Source organism: Nicotiana tabacum, chromosome 16, assembly GCF_000715075.1.
Source record: "Nicotiana tabacum cultivar K326 chromosome 16, ASM71507v2, whole genome shotgun sequence".
In the NCBI taxonomy this organism is placed as follows: domain Eukaryota; kingdom Viridiplantae; phylum Streptophyta; class Magnoliopsida; order Solanales; family Solanaceae; genus Nicotiana; species Nicotiana tabacum.
Genome location: NC_134095.1, coordinates 20933080 through 20955442, shown reverse-complemented (window position 1 = coordinate 20955442; position 22363 = coordinate 20933080).

Sequence of the window (22363 nt, the reverse complement as noted above, 5' to 3'; positions counted from 1 at the left end):
TAGCTAAGGAGACAAGGAGTGAGATTTCTTTTCAGGAGGCGGCCAATGTGGCTAGGAGAGTTGAGACGGTTCTATCAAAGGGGGGTGGTCAGGGGTCAGACAAGAGACCTCATCATTCTGGTAAGTTCAGTGGTGCCTCGTCTGGAGGTAGGGATTCTTTTGGTAGGGGCCATCCTCCCAGCCATTTCATTCAACACTTCAGGCTTTTCACAATGCCCTAGGTGGCTGTGGTCCTCACATGCAGTATTCAGATTAGCAGTCCTATAGTGCATCGCCAGCTCCTATCAGTGGACCTATGCTTTAGAGTTTTTCGGGTCGTCAGCCCCAGCAGCCGAGGGCTTGTTTTACTTGTGGCGACACGAGGCATATTACTAGATTTTGCCCTCGAGCACCAAGCAGTTCTCAGCACCAGGGTTCCTGTGCCATGGTTCAGGCACCGAGTGTTCCACCCGCCCGCTCAGCCAGATAGAGGTACAAGTGGGGTGCTAGAGGTGGAGGTAGAGGTATTAAAGGTGGAGCTCAGGCCGCTAGAGGTAGAGGCCAGCCAGCAGGAGGTCGTCCCATAGATGTAATTCATAGTGGTGGGACCTAGCCCCGATGTTATACTCTTCCAGCCAGGCCTGAGGCTGAGGCTTACGATGCAGTTATCATAGGTATTGTTCTGGTTTGTAGTAGAGATGTTTCAGTTCTATTTGATCCAGGGTCTACATACCCCTATGTGTCATCTTATTTTGCACCGTATCTGGTCATGCCTAATGATTCTTTGAGTGCTCATATATATATATACACCGGTGGGTGATTCTATTATGGTAGATTGTATCCATCATTCTTGTATAGTGGTGATTGGGGGTCTTGAGACTCGAGTAGACTTATTACTTTTGGACATGGTTGATTTTGATGTCATATTGGGGATGGACTAATTATCACCTTACCATGCTATCTTGGACTGTCATGCCAAGATTTTGACCTTAGCCTTGCCGAGTTTACCTCATTTAGAGTGGAGAGGGACTCCTAGTCATTCTACCCATAGTGTTATCTCATATATGAAGGCTCGGTGTATGGTCAAGTAGGGGTGTTTGGCCTATTTGGCATTTGTTCGTGATTCTAGTGTTGAGGTTCCTTCTATGGATTTTGTGCTTGTAGTTCGTGAGTTTCCTAAGGTATTTTTTTCAGACTTGCTGGGTATGCCACCCGACAAGGATATTGACTTCTACATTGATTTGGCTCCGGGCACCCAGCCCATTTCTATTCCACCGTATCGTATGGCCCCGCCTGAGTTGAAAGAATTGAAGGAGCAGTTGCAAGACTTGCTTGATAAGGGCTTCATTAGGCCTAGTGTATCGCCTTGGGGTGCGCCGGTGTTGTTTGTTAAGAAGAAGGACGGATCTGTGAGGATATGTATAGATTACCGACAGTTGAACAAGGTTACAATCAAGAATAAGTATTTATTGCCGGGGATTGATGATTTGTTTGATCAACTTTAGGGTGCCAAGGTATATTCGAAGATTGACTTGAGATCTGGCTACCATCAGTTGAGTATTAGGGCATTTGATGTCCCTAAGACAGCTTTTCGCACTCGGTACGGGCATTATAAGTTCTTGGTAATGTCATTTGGGTTGACCAATGCCCCAGCAGCTTTCATGGATTTGATGAACTGAGTGTTCAAGCCTTACTTAGATTCGTTTGTGATAGTCTTCATTGATGATATTTTGATCTATTCCCGCAGCAGGGAGGAGCATGAGCAGCATTTGAGAGTGGTTCTTCAGACTTTGAGAGATAGTCAATTGTATTCTAAGTTTTCGAAGTGTGAGTTCTGGTTGAGATCAGTTGCACTCTTGGGTCATGTTGTATCAACAGAGGGTATTTAGGTAGATCCTAAGAAGATAGAGGCAGTCAAGAACTGGCCTAGACCCACATCAACTACAGAGATCCGAAGTTTCTTGGGTTTGGCAGGCTATTATCGTCGGTTTGTGGAGGGGTTTTCATTTATTGCAGCCATGATGACCAGGTTGACCCAGAAGCCAGTTCAGGTGGTCGGACGAGTGTGAGGTGAGCTTTCAAAAGCTCAAGATAGCTTTGACTACGACGCTGGTGTTGGTTTTGCCCACAGGTTCAGGGCCATATACAGTTTATTATGATGCATCTCGTATTGGGCTTGGTGCGGTGTTGATGTAGGATGGCAAGGTCATTACTTATGTTTCGCGGCAGTTGAAGATTCATGAAAAAAATTATCCAGTTCATGATTTGGAGTTAGCAGCCATTGTTCACACGTTGAAGATTTGGGGGCATTATCTATATGGCATGTCATGTGACGTGTTCACGGATCACAAAAGTCTACAGTATTTGTTTAAGCAGAAGGAGCTAAATTTGAGGCAGAGAAGGTGGTTGGAGCTATTAAAGGACTATGATATCACCATATTATATCATCCGGAAAAGGCCAATGTGGTGGCCGATGCTTTGAGTAGGAAGTCAGCCAGTATGGCCAGTCTTACGTATATTCCGGTCGGTGAGAGACCGCTTGCTTTGGATGTTCAGGCTTTGGCCAATCAGTTCGTGAGGTTGGATGTTTCTGAGCCTAGTCGGGTGTTAGCTTGCACAGTCGCTCGTTCTTCTTTATTGGAGCGTATCCGAGATCGGTAGTATGATGACCCTCATTTGTGTGTCCTTAGGGACATGGTGCAGCACGGTGGTGCCAAGCGGGTTACATTAGGAGATGATGGAGTTTTGAGGCTGCAGGGTCGAGTTTGTGTGCCTAATGTGGATGGGCTTCGAGAGTTGATTTTAGAAGAGACCCATAGTTCCTGGTACTCTATTCATCCGGGTGCAGCTAAGATGTATCAGGATTTGCGGCAGCATTATTGGTAGAGGAGGATGAAGAAGGATATTGTTGCATATGTGGCTTGGTGTTCGAATTGTCAGCAGGTAAAGTACAAGCATCAGAGACCTGGTGGTTTGTTCCTGAAGATTGAGATTCCTGAGTGGAAGTTGGAGCATATCACTATGGACTTTGTTGTTGGACTCCCACGGACTTAGAGGAACTTTGATTCAGTATGGGTTATTGTTGACCAAGTTAGCACATTTTATTCATGTGGCAGTCTCCTATTCTTCCAAAAGGTTAGCTGAGATTATCCGGGAGATTGTTCATCTTCATGGTGTGCCCATGTCTATCATTTCGGATCGAGGTACGCAGTTTACCTCACATTTCTAGAGAGCAATTTAGCATGAGTTGGGCACACGGGTTGAGTTGAGCACAACATTTTATCCCCAGACGGACGAGCAGTCCGAGCGTACTATTTAGATTTTGGAGGATATGCTCTGAGCTTGTGTTATTGACTTTGGAGGCTCATGGGATCAGTTCTTGCCTTTAGCAGAGTTTGCCTACAACAACAGCTATCAGTCGAGCATCCAGATAGCTCCTTATGAGGCTTTATATGGTAGGCGGTGTCAGTCGCCGGTTGGATGGTTTGAGCCGGGAGAAGCTCGATTGTTGGGTACGGATCTAGTATAGGAGTCCTTAGACAAGGTCAGGATCATTCAGGATAAGCTTCATACAGCTCAGTCCAGGCAAAAGAGTTATGCCGACCGTAAGGTTCGTGATGTGGCATTCATGGTCGGCGAGTAGGTGTTGCTTCGGGTATCGCCTATGAAGGGTGTGATGAGATTTGGGAAGAGGGGCAAGCTTAGCCCTAGATTCATTGCCCCGTTTGAGATTCTTGATTGAATGGGAGAGGTGGCTTACAGACTTGTGTTGTCGCCGAGTTTATCAGCCGTGCATCTAGTATTTCATGTGTCCATGCTTTGGAAGTATCACGGCTATCCATCCCAAGTGTTAGACTTCAGCACTGTCTATTTGAACAAGGACTTGTCCTATGAGGAGGAGCCGGTAGCTATTCTAGATCGACAGGTTCATTAGTTGAGATCGAAGAGTTTTCCTTCCATTTGTGTTCAGTGGAGAGATCATCCTGTTGAGGCATTGACCTAGGAGTCCGAATCCAATATGCGGAGCCGTTATCCCCATCTTTTCTCTAACTCAGGTACTTTCTTTTTATGTCCGTTCGAGGACGAATAGTTGCTTTAGAGGTGGAGAATGTGATGACCCAAAAGGTTATCACTTGTTTTAGAAATAATTCTGTGTTCTGAGGCCTTAAAAACCTCTTTTCGTCTCACCTTGATTTGCGTGCACAGTCTAGGTGTGTATCTGAAAAGCCATTATGTGAGAATCTGTTAAGAATGATAAATTTTGCTTTTAAAATGAATTTAAGTGACTTTGATCAACATTCTTAGTAAACAAACCCGGACCCATGATTCGACAGTCTCATAGGGTCCGTACTAAAATTTGGGACTTGGGCATATGCCCGGAATCGAATTCCGAGGTCCCAAGCCCGAGAAATGAATTTTTAAGAAAATTATTTTTTGCAATATATAAGAGTTTTTGGAAATAAAGATGTTTGAAATTGATGGTATCGGGCCATATTTTGGTTTCGAAGCCCCGTACAAGTTTGAAATAATAATTAGGTTGAATCTGTAAAATTTGGAAATGATCGGAATTGGTTTGGTATAAAACGGACTTAAAGTTGAGAAAATGGAAATTTTGGTGTTCGTGAATGATTTCCTGAATTTGGGGTTTAATTCATAGTTGATGCTATTTTGATGATTTGATTGCACGACCAAGTCTTTATGATGTTTTTAGATTGGTGTGCATGTTTGGTTGGGAGCCCCGATGGCTCGGGTGAGTTTTGGATAGGCCACGGAATGGAATTGAAATTAGGAAGTTACAGGTTTCAACTGATATGTGTTGCAGGCCCTAATCTCGCAATTGCGAGATCAGGTGTCACAATTGCGAGCCTATCAGGCATGGGAATTGTGAGGGTCACTTCACAATTGCGAAGTATGCCATGGCCAGCCTTTCTCGCAATTGCAAGCAATTCTTCACAAATGCGAATAACCCAGATATCCCCAGCTGTCGCATATGTGACATCCCCTTCGCAAATGCAAGTTCGCAATTGCTTACATCTAATCGCAAATACGAAGATAGCAGGTTCCTTAAGGGTTCGCAATTACGAATCCTGGTCGCAATTGCGACATCTGCAACCTGCTAAATCATAACTTAGATGCATTTTCAGCCATTTTTCAAACCTTTTAACCTAAACACCTTTGGGCGATTTTTCAAAGACAACTACTCTCCCAAATCGATTGTAAGTCATTTCTAACTCATTTTCATTAATCTTTAACATCTTTTTCACATGATTTCAACTCAAAATCAAGGGTTTTCATGGGGAAATTGGGTGTTTTGGGTAGAACTTAGTTTTTTCAAAATTTGAGGATTTGGACCTCAATTTGAGGTCCGATTATAAAATAAATTATATATTTGGGTTCGTGGGTGAATGGGTAATCGGGTTTTGGTTCAAACCTCAGGTTTTGACCATGTGGGCCCGAGGTCGATTTTTGACTTTATGGAGGAAATCATTGGAAAACTTATTTTCATTTATTGGAATTAATTCATTTAGCATTTATTGATATAGTTAAGTAACTTGTGGCTTGATACAAGACGATTGGTGGTGGAAACGAGAGGTAAAGCGGTAGTTGAGGGTTGAATTATGTTCGTGGCATCGAGGTAAGTGTTTGGTCTAACCTTAGCTTGAGGGATTAGGAGTTGTGTCTTATTTGCTATGTGTTAATTGTGGAGTATGATGCATAGGCATGGTGACGATTATCTATACGTCGGTGTCAAGTATGCTCGTGAGTCTCGTATTGTAATTGTTGTGACTCCATTGTGATTTGGTCATGCTTAATATGTTGATTATCATTGTTGGTTCCCCTGCCGGGATGTTGTTGTTATACGTTTGTTCCCTTGTTGGGATTCTTTTATGATTGATGTTGATTGTAAATGGGATCGGGTTGCACACCTGCAATAAGATATATGAAATGGGAGCGGGTGGCACGCCGCTGCAATTATATTCGAAGTAGGATCGAGCTGCACGCCTGCAACAAGATATATGAAATAGGATCAGGTTGCACGCCTGCAACAAGATATATGAAATGGGATCGGGTTGCACGCCTACAACAAGATATATGAAATGGGATCGGGTGGCACGCCGCCACGGTAATATATGAAATAGGATCGGGTTGCACGCTTGCAACAAGATATATGAAATGGGATCGGGTTGCACGCCGGCAACAAAATATATGAAATGGGATCGGGTTGCACGCCTGCAACAAGATATATGAAATGGGATCGGGTGGCATGACACCACGATAATATATGAAATGGGATTGGGTTGCACGCCTGCAACAAGAAAGAGATGAAAGTTAATACTGTGTTTATCCTTCTCATTCTTGTTAGCAATTGAATTTTGGTTTCTTTACATTCCTCTTTGGTATTCTGTTGTTATCTGATACTCCCCACAGCATGCTTTCCCCCTCCCACCTTTAACTGTAAATATCTGTTTTTTCCGTTGTATATGATATAACTGCACAGGTTTATTTAATAGTCTAGTCCTAGCCTCTTCACTACTTTGCTGAGGTTAGGATAGGCACTTACCAGCATATGGGGTCAATTGTGCTGATACTACACTCTGCACTATATGTAGATCCCGGTGTTGTAGCTTTTGGACCGCAGTGAGGGTGCTGTCTTCAGTCCATTCAGGTGACCCGAGGTAGTCCTACAGGCATCTGCAGGCCCTAGCATCTCCTCATGTCTTTCTATACTGTTTCTTCTATGTATTTCCAAAATAGCTTGTATTTATCTTTCAGACCCTTATTTGTAGTACTCTTAGACAGTCTGTAAAATTGTGACACCAGATCTGGGTAGCTTTTTTTTAGTTTATGGAATTGTATAGGTATTAATATTAAACTGTTACATTTCGTCTCTTCCGCTTATTTAATTCCGTTGTTTATATGATGTTTGTTCACCATTGTTAAAGGATTAAAATATATGGAAAAGGTTAAGTAATTGGAACAATTGGCTTGCCTATCTTTCATTAGTAGGCGCCATCACGACACCCGAGGGTGGAAAATTCGGGTCGTGACAAAGTATATACAAGTCAATGAGTGTTTTGTATAAATTCATCATTATCGTCTGATGAACTTTCATCTAAAAGATGGTGCCGAGAAGGGTCTTGTGGAGGACATGAAGAACGACCACGGGGAGGACGGGAGGAACTCTCATGTTCAAGTCAGGCCTTTGGCGATGACTCACGAGACCGGGGCAATGGAAAAGCTCCAGTAGATAGGAGAGTTCTGATCTGAGCTTGCATGCCAAGGAATTGAGCATCTCTAAACCGTTCTCTTTCCTTGGCCGCTTCTAGCTCGGATGTGAGCTTTGTCACAGTCTCTCGCATAGCGGAGAGGCTCTCCCCATCAAGTTGCTTGCCTTGCAAGGAAGTCCCTATTCCTTGCATTCCACACTTATAGCGATGGAACGTTTTAGTAGGAAGACCGTATACCTTCCCCCATTTTGGACCGCCAGCAGACTTCATCCATATTCTTTCAACATCCTCATCCGAAGGTTGGATTGGCTCGCCCGATTCACCAATTGGCTGAGTGCAGATGAACTCCTCCACGTTAGTTTGGTAGTGATCCTATACGAAAATCTAAATTGAATTAGTATTTCAAAATTTATATAAAAGTAAATTAAAATACTTAAAGAAAAGTGAAAGCTTACATATATAGTCGAGGCCCGATCCTCGACCCACCTTTCTTGATCCATCTCTTTCTTCTTCTTTACAATATGTGTCTCCTTGAATAGCTCATCATGGTTCATTAGACGCCCCAACTTCTTTTCCTGAAAACAAATTAATTTAGTTAATAAACTGAATAGATATACTTTGAAAATTAAAATAATTTGAGCAATTTCGTACCAATCTTTTTTTATTGTCCCTAGGCTGACCGCACCTCCAGTGTGCAAGGAGCCTCCTTTCTCAGATGCGCGAGCTTTCTTTCCTTTTTCACTCTTCTCCAAGAACTTTGCGGTAATCCATTGCCTTTGCAAATCTTTCCATAAATTTTGAATTAACCAGCCAGGCTTCTTGTTCTTCTTTCTAGCTTCGGAGAAAGTATGCGACAATCGCTTGCGAGCATTGTGATTAAAATTTGCAGTCACATACGCGCTATAGCGGTGTTCCTAGACATTCTTGCTTTGTATTTCAAAAGTTAAATATTAAACAAGAAATATCATAAATATAAATTATTAAACTGCTTAAAAGAACATTTATACCTTAAATTGATTGAAAATTTGCTCCTTCAGCGAGAATGGGAAATCAGACCAAGCCGCATAAGGGCCATTATAAAGCTTTATGATGGCTTTGGTGATTATCCTCGTAGTCCTATTACTTGGGATGAACCTGCAATTTTATAACAAAAACACATTAATATCTTAGTAAAAACTTTACAAAACAATAAATGCAAAAATAATAAATAACTCTTACTCATCACCCTCAGGGACTATGATGATCCTACCATATTGATCATAATTCACCTACTCGTCTTCATCAACACCATTGTCTGAACTATGTACATTAGAGGCATGTGTGGACGGTGTAGGGGGGTCAGAGCTACTACCTCGTAGGCGAAGGCCTGAAATAAATGGAGTTGCTGATGAAGATTGATGTGATCCCTGTGAATGCAACATAGCTGGATGGACCTCAAGTAGTTGTGATACTGATGGTTGTGATCAAAGTGGCTGTGATCCATGTGGTTATGACATGGATGGATGTGATCCATGCGATGCAAATGGCTGCGATCCACGTGGTCGTGAGGCAGTTGGACTATATGTCGGACGTACAGTCCTATGGCCCTATGATAAAAGACTTGGTGTCTACATGAAGGTGTAGGGCTCGTGATACTATGGCATCTTAGTATAGCCTTGAGGTGGAAGATAAGACATAGGCATCTCTGTAGAGGGTGGAAAAGAGGGAGTATCATTAACTACCCTCCTCTTTTCCTTCCTAGCCTTTCCTCGACCCCGAGAACCAGTAGGGTCATTGTTACCTTGACCCTTGCCTGTCATCTGCATAATATAATACATATTTAGATTGAAATATATAAGAAACTATCTATAAAACGAGATTTTTTTAAAAACCCAACTTTTTAAAGCTCATCGACGTATTGTTCCTCGTCCGAGAATTCTTCGTCCTCACTTGTTTGAGCTTCATCAGTTGATTCTTCGTGCTCATTTTCTATAGTTATTACTTTATTTATATCAACTTCTTCCAATATTTGTTCAGGATGTTCCAAATTATTTTCTAGCCGATCATCCACTATTTGGTGAACATTAGAGATATCGTTTTGATATGCAACATGTAACACATTCTCGGTTTCCATCCTACCTACAGGCTTAGTTTTTATTACAACCCACCAATCGGACTTATTCTGCCGCAATGGATAAGGAGCATAATACACTTGCCTAACATTATGTGCAATTATGAAAGGATTATAGCGATCATACTCTCTCGTATGATTAACTTCAATTATGTTGTATTGATTGTGTACTCTTGTACCTCTTGTTGGATTTGGGTCAAACCACTTGTATCTAAAGAGTATCAATTTCTTAAATGGCCAACCTGTATATTCTACTTCTATTATTTCTTTGAGCACACCATAATAATCAATATCTCCAACTTGGTTGCCATCACCACCTTGAACCCACACCCCGCTGTTGTTGCTATTTTTGTTTTTAGAGCAATCCTCTGTATGGAACTTATAACCATTCACTATGTACTTAGACTTTGTTGTGACCTTAAGCCCAAGTCCCCAAGATATATCTTTCAAAAATTGATTTACACCATTATTTGGATTATTTACCTACATAATGTTAAAAAAAAATTCATAAGTTAGCGTAACTTACAAACATTATTTACCTACATAGTGTTAGAACATTATCATGAAAAACTTACAAATTGTTTGAACCACGTATCAAATCTCGTATATACAGCATCATAGCCAAATTGACCCACGAAGTGACTGAGACATATCAAATATTTTTAGTAGTTGCATCAAGATGTAATCACTGTAAATTTATATTTTGATAACTAATAAATCAATACTTACTTGAGAAATGGTACAACTTCGGGACAATTTAGCAACACATGAAGTGTAGCTGACTTGTACTCCATATCACTCAAACTTCTCTTTCTAACATCCTTAGATCATCGGCCTGTTTGATTGAATATAGACATTGGCGGATATAATAGATCATTCACACATTCGACTGTGTGCCTATTGGGCCTATTCCTAGAACATGGTACGTTACTCTCAAAATAATAAGAGCAAAAATGAGCAGTTTCCTTTGCAAGATAAGTTTCGCATATAGATCCTTCAATCATATTCCTCTGCTTAACAAATTGTTTGCATTTTCCTATTGTCCTACATAATGTCATGTTAGCCATAGATCCTTCAAATAAAATAGAAAATTACATAAAACTTATAATATTACATCTCAGGGATACATCCATCTGCATTGAACAGACCCTCCAAGTCGTGCCTCATGTACAAGGTGGATTGGAAGGTGTTCCATCACATCAAAAAAAACACATGGAAATATCTTTTCCATCTTACTAGAAGTTACATAAATGTTCTGATCCATCCGGAGTAGGTTTTCTTCCCTTAATGTGGTAGAACACAAGTCTTTGAAAAATAAACTAATCTCTGTGATGGGTTTCCAGATTCTTTCAGGCAAACCGCAAAATGCAATAGGCACTAAAGTCTCCATGAAAACATGATAGTCATGACTTTTCAAATGGCTCAACTTCCCTACCTCCATATCTATTTTTTTCCAAGATTCGACGCATACCCCTCAGGCATCTTCAATTTCATAACCCAATCACAAATTTGCCGTCTTTCCTCCAAAGTGAATGTGTAACTTGCTTTGGACTTGAACACATTATCATTGTTTGTTGTCTGCAAGTATAATTCAGGCCGCCTGCAATATTCTTGTAAGTCCATTCTAGCCTTCGGGTTATCCTTTTTCTTACCTTTAACATCCATCATTGTGCTGAACAAATTATCAAATTAATTTTTCTCAATATGCATGACATCAAGGTTGTGATGGATAAAATTATCCTTCCAATAAGGCAACTCCCAAAATATACTCTGTTTCGTCCAATTATGAGTAACACCATATCCGGGGAATCTATAAGGGGGAGTTTTAGTAACTTTACTGAAATTTTGGACCCTCTCCCAAATTTCCACCCCTGAAAGTATCAAAGGTGGAGAATTATATTCCATTTTATTCTTTTTGAATGCATTTTTCATCCTTCTAAACTCATGATCATGAGGCAAGAATTGACAATGACAATCAAACCATGATTGTTTTCGGCCATTTTTCAAAGTGAACGCTTTACTATTTTCCATGCAGTAAGGACAAGCTAGCTTTCCAGCAGTAATCCACTCATACAATATTTCATACGCAGGAAAATCGTTAATAGTCCACATTAAATTAGCACGCAAATTGAAATTCTGCTTGGTTGATATGTCATATGTTTCAACACCATCATACCACAATTGTTTTAGCTCGTCAATCAAAGGTTGCAAATATACATCAATCAAACTTTTCGGGTTACATGGATTGGGGATAATACAATTTAAGAATATATATGGACTAGTCATACACAACTCGGGTGGTAGATTATAAGGAGTAAGAAAGACAGGCCAACATGAATATGGTGTCGCAGATATAGAAAAAGGCGTGAGACCATCCACACATAGACCTAACCAAATGTTCCTTGGTTCACTAGCACAATCTAGATATATCCTATCAAAGTGCTTCCAAGCTTCTCCATCTGAAGGATGACACATAACATCAAGCGGTCTTCTATTTTCAAAGTGTCATCTCATATGAGGAGCAGAGCTCATCGACGCATATAACCTCTTTAACCTAGGTATAAGAGGTAAATAATGCATCCCCTTGATAGCGACATATTCCCGCTGGAAAGCCTCTTGAAACGAGGCTTTTTGCAAAATTTACAACTGTCTAAAGTTGCATCATCTTTATAATATAACACACAACCATCTTCACAACAATCAATTCTCATTGACGAAAGTCCTAACTTAGAAATTAATCTCTTTGCCTTATAAAAATTACCAGGTAATTTGATATTAGGGTCAACTAGTTCACTCATAAGGTCAATGAAAGAGTCCATGACTGCTTGAGAAATATTCCAATCAGATTTGATACTTAGTAATCTAACTGCAACAAACAGCTCAGAGTGCGAACTTCCTTTACGTAGTGGACGACTAACTTTCTCTAACTGTTCACAAAAATGTTTTACATCATCATTAGGAGTTTGTTCAACATTTTCATTGGGCTCACCCCCGAAGTGCATCCCAAAAGCATCCGTAACCATATCATGAATTCTAGAATTATGATTTGTATTCTCCACCCACCTACTACTTTCACCAACAACTATGTTATGAAATATCCCACGGCTACCATCGATCTCTCCATGATTATTCCACACAAAGTAATTCTCTATGAACCCCTTCCTATAAAGATGAAGCTTACCTTCCTCCGGTTTTTCAAACTTCATACAGTCGCACCTAACACAAGGGCACCTAATTACTCATTCACTTTGGTATGGTGGAAGTGACATTGCATGCCTAATAAAGTCATCAACCCCTTCTACAAAATCCTCCCGCAATCCCCGCCGATTAGAATAATTCCTATTGTACATCCAAGTACGATGTTCCATCTATACAAATAAAACAAGAATAAATTAATTTAGTTATTTCATATCATAATCTTTTTTATAAACTAAAAGTTCAACTACAAATCCTAAAAGTTCAATTCATATCCTAAAATTTTAATTTATAAACTAAAAGTTCAATTCATAAACTAAAAGTTCAATTCATATCCAAAAATTTCAATTTATAAACTAAAAATTCAATTTAATATCCAAAAGGTCCAATTCATAAGCTAAAAGTTCAACTACAAATCCTAAAATTCAATTCATATCCTAAAATTTCAATTTATAAACTAAAAGTTTAACTCATATCCAAAAATTTCAATTTATAAACTAAACATTCAATTTAATATCCAAAAGGTCCAATTCATAAACCAATTTTTTTAGGGATTGATAGACTTGTAAAGATCCTAATTAGTATATATAATTTATCATCAAATATATCAATTTGTAAATTGATTCATCGACTTATAACTTACTCAGATACATCGTTGAATATTAAAACCAAAATGTTTCACCTATATCTATGTATATATATGGATAAGGGTCGGGTTCTTTTAGGGATTGATAGACTTATGAAGATCCTAATTAGTATATATAATTTATCATCAAATATATGTAACGACTCGGCCGGTCATTTCATGAGTTACCGCTCTATTTTTTCCATTTTTGTTTCTTACTATTTTGTTCAGCTGTATTATATGTTATCGGGTTGATTGGTTTGGATTCGGAGAGGTTTTGGTAAGGTTTGAGACCCTTAGTCTCTTTTAAGTAAGATTAAGTTGGAAAAGTCAATCGGATGTTGACTTATATGAAAAAGGGCTCGGATGTGAATTCTGATGGTTCAGATAGCTTTGGGATTTTATTTGGGACTTAGGAGCGTGATCGAAATGTGTTTTGGAGGCCCGGAGTAGATTTAGGCTTGAATTGGTGAAATTGGAATTTTGGCGTTTTCTAGTTGATAGGTGAGATTTTGGTATAGGGGTCGGAGTATAATTCCAGAAGTTGCAGTAGGTTCGTTGTGTCATTTGGGATGTGTGTGCAAAAGTTCAGGTCATTCGGACGTGGTTTGATAGACTTTTTAATCAAAAACGGAATTTGGAATTTTTGGCTTGAATCCGATATGATTTTGGTGTTTTGATGTTGTTTTGAGCGTTCCGAAGGTTGGAACAAGTTTGAATGAAGTTATGGGATATGTTGGCAGGTTTGGTTGAGGTCTCGAGGGCCTCAGGTGAGTTTCGGGTGGTTGAACGGATCATCTCTAGTTGGAAAAAGATTACAAAAAATCTGCTGTTAGTATTCCAGACAATTGTGCTTCGCGTTCGCGAAGGGTTGGGGTGTGAGGCAGGAGCTTTGGACTTTGCATTCACGATGAGGGTCCCACGTTCGTGAAGGGCTAGGTCATTGTTTATCGCATTCGCGATAGGGATATCGCGTTCACGAAGGTTTGAGTGGCTGAGGCATCGCGTTCGCGAGGGGTGGTCGCGTTCGCGTAAGAGAAATTTTGGTCAATGGTATTTTTATGCTTTGCGAACGTGAGGCTTTAACGTGTTCGCGAAGAAGGATTTCAAATCGCTGGGCAGAATGTTTAAAAGGCCATTTTCGCAATTTTTGGCCTAAGTTCACCATTTTTTACTCGATTTTGGAGCTTTTTAAAAGAGATTGGAGAGGAAATCAAAGCGAACTTATTGGAGGTAAGAATTATGGGCTTAATACTCGATCCTATTGTGATTTCTACCTAATTAAACATGAAATTTGGGGGATTTGAAGCCTAAATTGGGGAATTAGGGCTTGGAAATTTGAGACCGTAATCTAGCGATTTGAGGGGCCATTTGTGGTCGGATTTTGGTAGTCTTGGTATGTATGAACTCGTGGGAGGATAAGGATTCCATCGATGTAATTTATATCGAATTTCGAGATGTGGACCCGGGGGTCGGGTTGGACCAATTTTGGTATTTTTGGTATAATTTGATTACTTTCGCATGAGCTTTATTCCCTTAGCTATTATAATATTATGATTCTGATTTTGGGTAGATTCGGTGCGAGTTGAGGCCAAGGCGAGAGGCAAAGGTGTTGCGAAGTAGTAATTCATTCGATTTGAGGTTAGTAACCATTGTAAATCTGGAACTGAGGGTACAAACCCCGGTATTTCGCATTATTTTGATAAATGAGGTGACGCACATGCTAGGTGACGAGCGTGTGGGCATGCACCGGTAGGGATTGTGACTTGGTTCGTCCTGTAGAGACTATTAAGCCGCGTATTTGAATTGAAATCTTATAATATTACGTGTTCTAGAGATTGATACTATATTATGGAATGTATGTCATGTTTGGGGCCTTGTGCGGACCTGTTAAGACCCTTAGGGGCATTTTTACTATTTTCCTCACTCTAATTGTTTGAAAGCATATCCTCAGTCATGTTTTACCTGTTTATTGTTTAAACCTGATTTTTATCACTTTAATTCTTAAAATGTGAAAACTGTTTGGGCTGAGTTTTCCCTAATTTCCACTGTTATGCCCGAGTGGCTGTGAGGTTAATGACTGAGAGAGGTTGAGGACTTAATGGTGAGGATTATACATAGATTATGGATCGGGCTCCTACTAGCCATTTGGTGTTGACGTTGCAAATTTCAGCACTCTTCCTAATTACTCTCCAAGTGTGGGAACCTATATTCTTGTTTTTCCTATGGTTATATTTACTATATATAGTTTTTTCCCATAGGTCATCTTTCTTTTTTCTATATCTCCAAGCTAACGCTGCATTGAAAGAGGAGTTTTTCCAATGGGTGTTAGGAATACCTAGGCCCCCTTGTTTTTTAGGCATCGTGACTATGCTCTATTTTACAAGATGGCATTTATTTTTTTCCTCCGTGCTGCCCCACAGGAAGTTCCTTTGAATAGAATCTATCTTGTTGAGGGTTTCTTTGGGGAGATCATAAATCTGCATGACGTGGTTCGGGATTACGGCTAGGGTGGCTTTTATGAGGGTTGTTCTACCTGCCATATTAAGGAACTTTGTTTTCCAGCCTGTTAGTCTATTATTCAGCCTGTCTTGGATAAATTGGAAGTCTTTTTTTGTAGGATTGGTATTGGGCATAGGGAAGCCTAGGTACTTACCGAAGTTATTAGTACATCTCATTGAGAAGCAGCTGCTAATATGATCTTTTTGACCCGTAGGAGTATTCCTGGAGAACACAATTTTTGATTTTCCAAAATTGGTAGATTGCCCAGAAGCATTGTAGAATTTGTTGATAGTGTCTATGATAGAGTTATAGCTCTTTTGGTTGGCTTCAGCTAGAAGGATAAGATCATCGGCAAAGAAAAGGTGGGAAAGCTCCAGGCTTTTGGAAATGATTTTGACTAGAGTCCATCTACAACAGTCTATTTCGTGATCGATTAACCTAGAGAGCATTTCCATGCAAATTATAAAAATATACCGGGATAGGGGTCCCCCTGTCGAATACCCCTAGATGGTTCAAAAAAATCAGTTCTTGATCCATTGATAAGTATAGCCGTGGTGGTGGTAGAGATGCAGGACATTATAAGATCAACGAGGTCAGGAGGGAAGTTTAGAGAGTTTAGGGAAAATCTAACAAACGACCATTCAATTTTGTCGAAGGCTTTTTCCAGGTCTATTTTAATCATCATTTTTGACCTTTTCCCTTTAGTTTTCCTGAAGTGGTCTAGGACCTCATTTATGGTTAGGGCATTATCCGCAACCCTTCTACCTTTAATAAAGCTAGTTTGTGTAGGGTGGATGAGAGTGGGCAGGAGTATTTTAATGCGGTTAGCAATAATCTTAGTAACGACCTTATAGGCCGTGTTACAAAGGCTTATAGGTCTAAACTGCCTGATAGTTTCAGCATTTTGACATTTAGGAATTAGACAGACTAAGGTGTTATTCATGCTTTTAAGCATTTTTTTATATGAAGGAGTCTTGGCAAAAGTTAATGAGATGGTTGCTTGTTTCCTTCCAGTATGGATGGTCTTGGTCACTAATTTTAGAATTGTAAGAGAGGTGTATATTATTAAGCAGAGATTAGTTGTGACCCGTAGTATAGAGGTTTTTGTAGTAGTCAATAATAAGGTCTTTGATGGGTTTCTGATCTTGGAGCCAATTCCCTGCTTCGTCTTTTAAGCAAATAATTCTATTTTTTCTTCTTCCTTGCATGGTGGTGATATGAAAATTTTTTGTGTTGGCGTCGCCATCTTGGATCCATTGAACCCTGGATTTGAGCTTCCAGAAATCCTCCTCTTGCCTGAGTACAATATTGTACTCGTGTAAGAGTTCATTTTCCAGGTTTATGAGGAATTGACTATGGGGGTAGTTTTGTGAGGTCTGGATGTCATTTAATCTAGCTAGTATTTTGCTCTTCCGTTTGAAAATGTTACCAAAAGTATTCTTGTTCCATTCAATAGCTTTTGAACAGAAGTTATCTATGGCTTTAGTGATATTTGGTTGGTCAGACCAAGTTATCTACCAAGGCTCTAAAGGTGGGGTGGGAGAGCCACATAGTTTCTATTCTAAAGATATTGCTATTAATAGGGAAACTTTTGAAAAAATCTAGTTTGATTGGGCAATGGTCCGAGTGGCTTCTAGTTAGATGCTTGACATTAGCTTCTTGGAATAGTTCTAACCATTCCGTGTTCGCAATGCATCTATCAAGCCATTCCATAATTACGTTTTTACAATTTTTGCTCTTGTTAGTCCAAGCAAATCTTAGGCCCTTAAATCCTAAATCCACAAGGCCACATTGGTTCATGCAATCTAAAAACTTTGATACTCTATTGTAATTTATGGGTAAGCCTCCAAGTTTTTCCGAGGCACGAGTGACTTTATTAAAGTCTCCCGCGACTAGCCATGGACCTTTATAGTTACTTGCTACTATTTATAAGTTATGCCATAGAATTGATCTTTCTTCCAAGAGGTTACTAGCATATATAATAGAATATAAGCAATTTTTTGTTGAATTTCGTAACTTTACCATGGCGTGTATCTCTTGATCCGTTCCACCAATTTGGTCGACCATTGTGTCTCCGTTGTTCCATATGAGTACAATGCCCCCCGAGTTTCCATTAGCAGGCATTTGGATGAAACTAGAGTATCCGAAATCCTTGACCAAAACATGGTGGTCCTCCATTTTAGTTTCCAGCAGGGCCACTATGCTAGGTCGATGATAATCTAGCATAGCTCTAAAAGCTCGTCTAAATTTTGCGCTATTTGCGCCTCGACAGTTCCAAATGATCATATTCATACTTATGTTTCTGCTTGATACTCCCCTTTCATGGCTACTGGTGGGATTGTGGCTGCTCCTTATGCTCTCCCGTTGCGTCCAGTAGTGAGTAAACATTGTCGGGACTAACACCACTGCAACTGGTAAAGGCTTGGGGGATTCACTTTCCTGATGGAGATGGAGCATTTCCTCAAATCCACTGGGCAACTTAAGATGAACCTTTTTTCTTTTCTTGCTTGGAAGGCCATTGTTTTTGGGTATCTTGACACTCCGTGCTCCATTATTCTTTCTGTTGGGATTTCTTCCTCTTCTTCCTCCTCTTCCATCACAGTTTGGCTCGGATTTTATAGTGTTGGAGTAGCCATCTGTGCTTGGCTCGAGCTTTGAAGGGGTGAGGGTGGTACTGTTCTGGGCAGCAGGGCTAAGGGGGTGCTGCTACTGGGTTGAGAGTTTGGCTGGTCTATAGTAGTTTAGAAGGTAGGAGCTAAGGTTTGGGGATTTGCATGGGACAGGTACAAGGGGAGGTTGAGGTTGGGCATGCTGTACGTGGGTTGTTGGAGCTATGCATGGGAGCTCTATGAAGATGGGTGTGGACCAAGGTTCATTTGCATGGGGTGGGGCTGTTGGGACTCATCCATGGGCGAATCATAACTAGGGCTGTATTTTGTCCCGGGCCCGGGCCTTAGTGGGCCTAACGGGCCGGGCCTCGCGGTCCCGGGCTTCGTGGTCCCGGGCTCTGGCGGTCCCGGGCCTGGCGGTCCCGGTCTTCGTGGGCCTAATGGGTGGAACCGGCCCGTGACGGGCCTAAGCCCACATGGTCCTGTGCTTAACGGGCCGGGCTCGTGGGCTTCGCGGGCCTAGCGGGTTTTTTTTTTTTTTTTTAAAGACAATTTCTTGTAGTATCATGGCTATATTAATATGTAGTATATATGTATATCTAATTATTAAAGTGCTTGACGAAAAAGAAAATAACAAAACAATAGTAAAACACTAAATTGTCATGCATAAATATCACTTCTTGATATTATATTGTATCTTATGTATATATATTCTCTTATATATTTTCTTTTAGTATATATATTGTATCTTATGTATATATTGTAGCTTATAAATATATTTTCTTGTAGTATATATATTGTATATTATGTATATATTGTAGCATAATATATTTTCTTGTAGTATATTATATTGTATCTTATGTATATATATTCTCTTATATATTTTCTTGTAGTATATATATTGTATATTATGTATATATTGTAGCATAATATATTTTCTTGTAGTATATATATTGTATCTTATGTATATATATTCTCTTATATATTTTCTTGTAGTATATATATTGTATATTATGTATATATTGTAGCTTATAAATATATTTTCTTGTAGTATATATATTGTATATTATGTATATATTGTAGCATAATATATTTGCTTGTAGTATATTATATTGTATCTTATGTATATATATTCTCTTATATATTTGCTTGTAGTATATTATATTGTATCTTATGTATATATATTCTCTTATATATTTTCTTGTAGTATATATATTGTATCTTATGTATATATTGTAGCTTATAAATATATTTTCTTGTAGTATATATATTGTATATTATGTATATATTGTAGCATAATATATTTTCTTGTAGTATATTATATTGTATCTTATGTATATATATTCTCTTATATATTTTCTTGTAGTATATATATTGTATATTATGTATATATTGTAGCATAATATATTTTCTTGTAGTATATTATATTGTATCTTATGTATATATATTCTCTTATATATTTTCTTGTAGTATATATATTGTATCTTATGTATATATTGTATCTTATAAATATATTTTCTTGTAGTATATATATTGTATATTATGTATATATTGTAGCATATAAATAATTCTAAGTATAGACAAAGAAATATTGCGAAAAGAAGCTCATGGGTAGAAGCAATAAATTTTATTACCAAAAAATGACATATCTTTCTTAGTCATCCTTCCCCCAATGGAATGAGCACAACAAGGTACTAATACCACCATTAGAAGGAAAAAAACTAAGGAAGATGTGCCAAAATACAAGTTACATATTATTCTATGTATTATCTCTAACAAATCTCATAAATCCTTCAAGGTTCGGAGGAGGTTGCGTTGGTGGTGGTGGAAAAGAAGCTTGTTCATCACCACTTCCGGGCGAAGCCGAATCCTCCGTAAGTTCCGCTATCATTTCTTCATAAGCTTCATCTATCGCCGGTTGTGCTTCTGCAATTCCAAAGTTTCTTCTTTCCGAGCGGATCCAATCTCTAAACAATACTGATTTTTCCAAGCTATCCCTCATAGACGCTCTATGATCACCTATTTGCAGTCTTGCTTGACTGAAAGCGCTCTCTGATGCAACAGTTGAAGCTTGAATTGATAAAATATCCCGAGCCATCCTTGCAAGAACAGGAAAATGTTTTTCCCTTGCCTTCCACCATTCCAAAAGATCAAAAGAGCCGTCTGGATTCTCCTTTTCAAGTCCCTGAGACAAATAAACTTGAAGCTCATTTAGATGTGAAGTTTCATCATAATTTTCACCTTGAGACCCCTGAACTCCGTCCAAGATTTAAGAGCTTTTAAGCCCGCAACTCTTTTAGAGGATTGTGAGCTAGACGAAGTAGGGGTTGGAATAGTTGGCCTAGCATGCTCTAAGGCAAGTTGATAAGCATTATAAACTGTTTGAGCGTTAATCTTAATTGAAGCTTTTGCATCTGCAAGTGTCGCAATTTCCTCATTTGAAAGATCTAAAGCCTTATAAATATTTGAATACCAAAAATGAGGACCTCCCAATTTCATTGTAGGATTTAGCATTGCAGCAAGACCATAAATAGGAGGGATAGGAAAAAATATTTTTTAAACTTTTGTTTCATTTCATTTATAGCAAGTTCATAAATATCCCCACCCTCACTAAATTCAACAAACAAATCAGATAGTGCTGCAATATAAACTAAACAGTTTGAAATAGTAGGATAATATTGCCCAGAAAATGCATTTGTTGCAATTTGAAAATGTTCTAAAAAATCTAAAAGAATTTTAACATTAGTCCAATCTTGAGTGGTAAGCATTTCATCATCATCTTCACCACCTACCCGAGAATTAAACGTTGCATTAATTGGGTTTCTATATTCATATGCTACTACTAAACTTTCGTACATACAATTCCATCTAGTCGGGCAAGGTTTAGGAACCTTTCTTTCTCTAAGGCCATATTCATCACATTTTTTAAAATACTCTCTAAGTCTACTTCTACGGTTTGAATAAAAAAGCCAATTAAGAGCCATTCTAACCTTTTCAATTTCTATGTTTAATATTCGCATACCATCACCGACAATTAAATGATAAATATGACAAATACATCTAACATGGAAAATATTAGTAAATGCAGGATTTAGTGTTGTTGTAAGCATGCCTATAGCACTGGTGTTACTAGAAGCATTATCCATTGAAATTGCCATTATTTTATCGCTAAAGCAAAAATATCTACAAATATCTGCAACAGTGTTAGCTATAAATTTACCTGTGTGACGCGAATTAATTATTCTATATGCAATTATGCGTTTTTGCATTATCCATTCTTCATCTATCCAATGACTTGTAACAGTTAGGTAATCACAATCATTACCACTTCTACCAATATCAGTAGTAATAGAAATCCGATTAGGTATATGAGTAAATAAATAACGCAAATATTGTTCATATTCATGTTTGAATTTATAAATATCACTCTTAACTGTTGCGCGAGGCCAACCTTTATAAGTAGGATTAAACACTCTTCTAATATAATGAACCCAATTAGGATTAGAAGCAAAAGTATAAGGTAAGCACATAACAGTAATCATCTTTGCTAATTCTTCACGATCTCTATTTGGATCGTAATATAAAATACCTCCAGTGACAGTGTTAATTCCTGGTTGAACTAGATTTGAACCTGTACTAGGGTTAATCGCAGAATCTACACTTGTCCCCTCTAGATGCGCTTTCATTTGAAAAAATCTAGCCTTATCTCTAGGGTGTGTTTTTATGTGCCTAGTCAAACTACCTGTGCCGCTACGGTCTCCTACATATTTATGCGACATTAATTTCCCACAAGTTTTACACTTAGCCTTATTTTTTTCTCTTACTTGAGTAAAAAAATTCCAAACTAATGATGTTTCTAAGCGTTTAGCAGGTTCTCTATTAAAAGTAGGAGTTTCTACAGGTGGGTCGACCGGTGCATCACTTGGGTTATTAAGAGGACTAGTAGGTGTATCATCTAAATCCGGTGCTTGAGTTTCATCATCATCCTCATTTTCCTCATTATTTTCTAAGATGGTTTCATTAGGATAAAGAGCATTCATAATTTCATCATCTAATCTATCACCTGGTGCAACATTATGATAAAATTCACTATCGGTAAATTGAAAACAAGGGT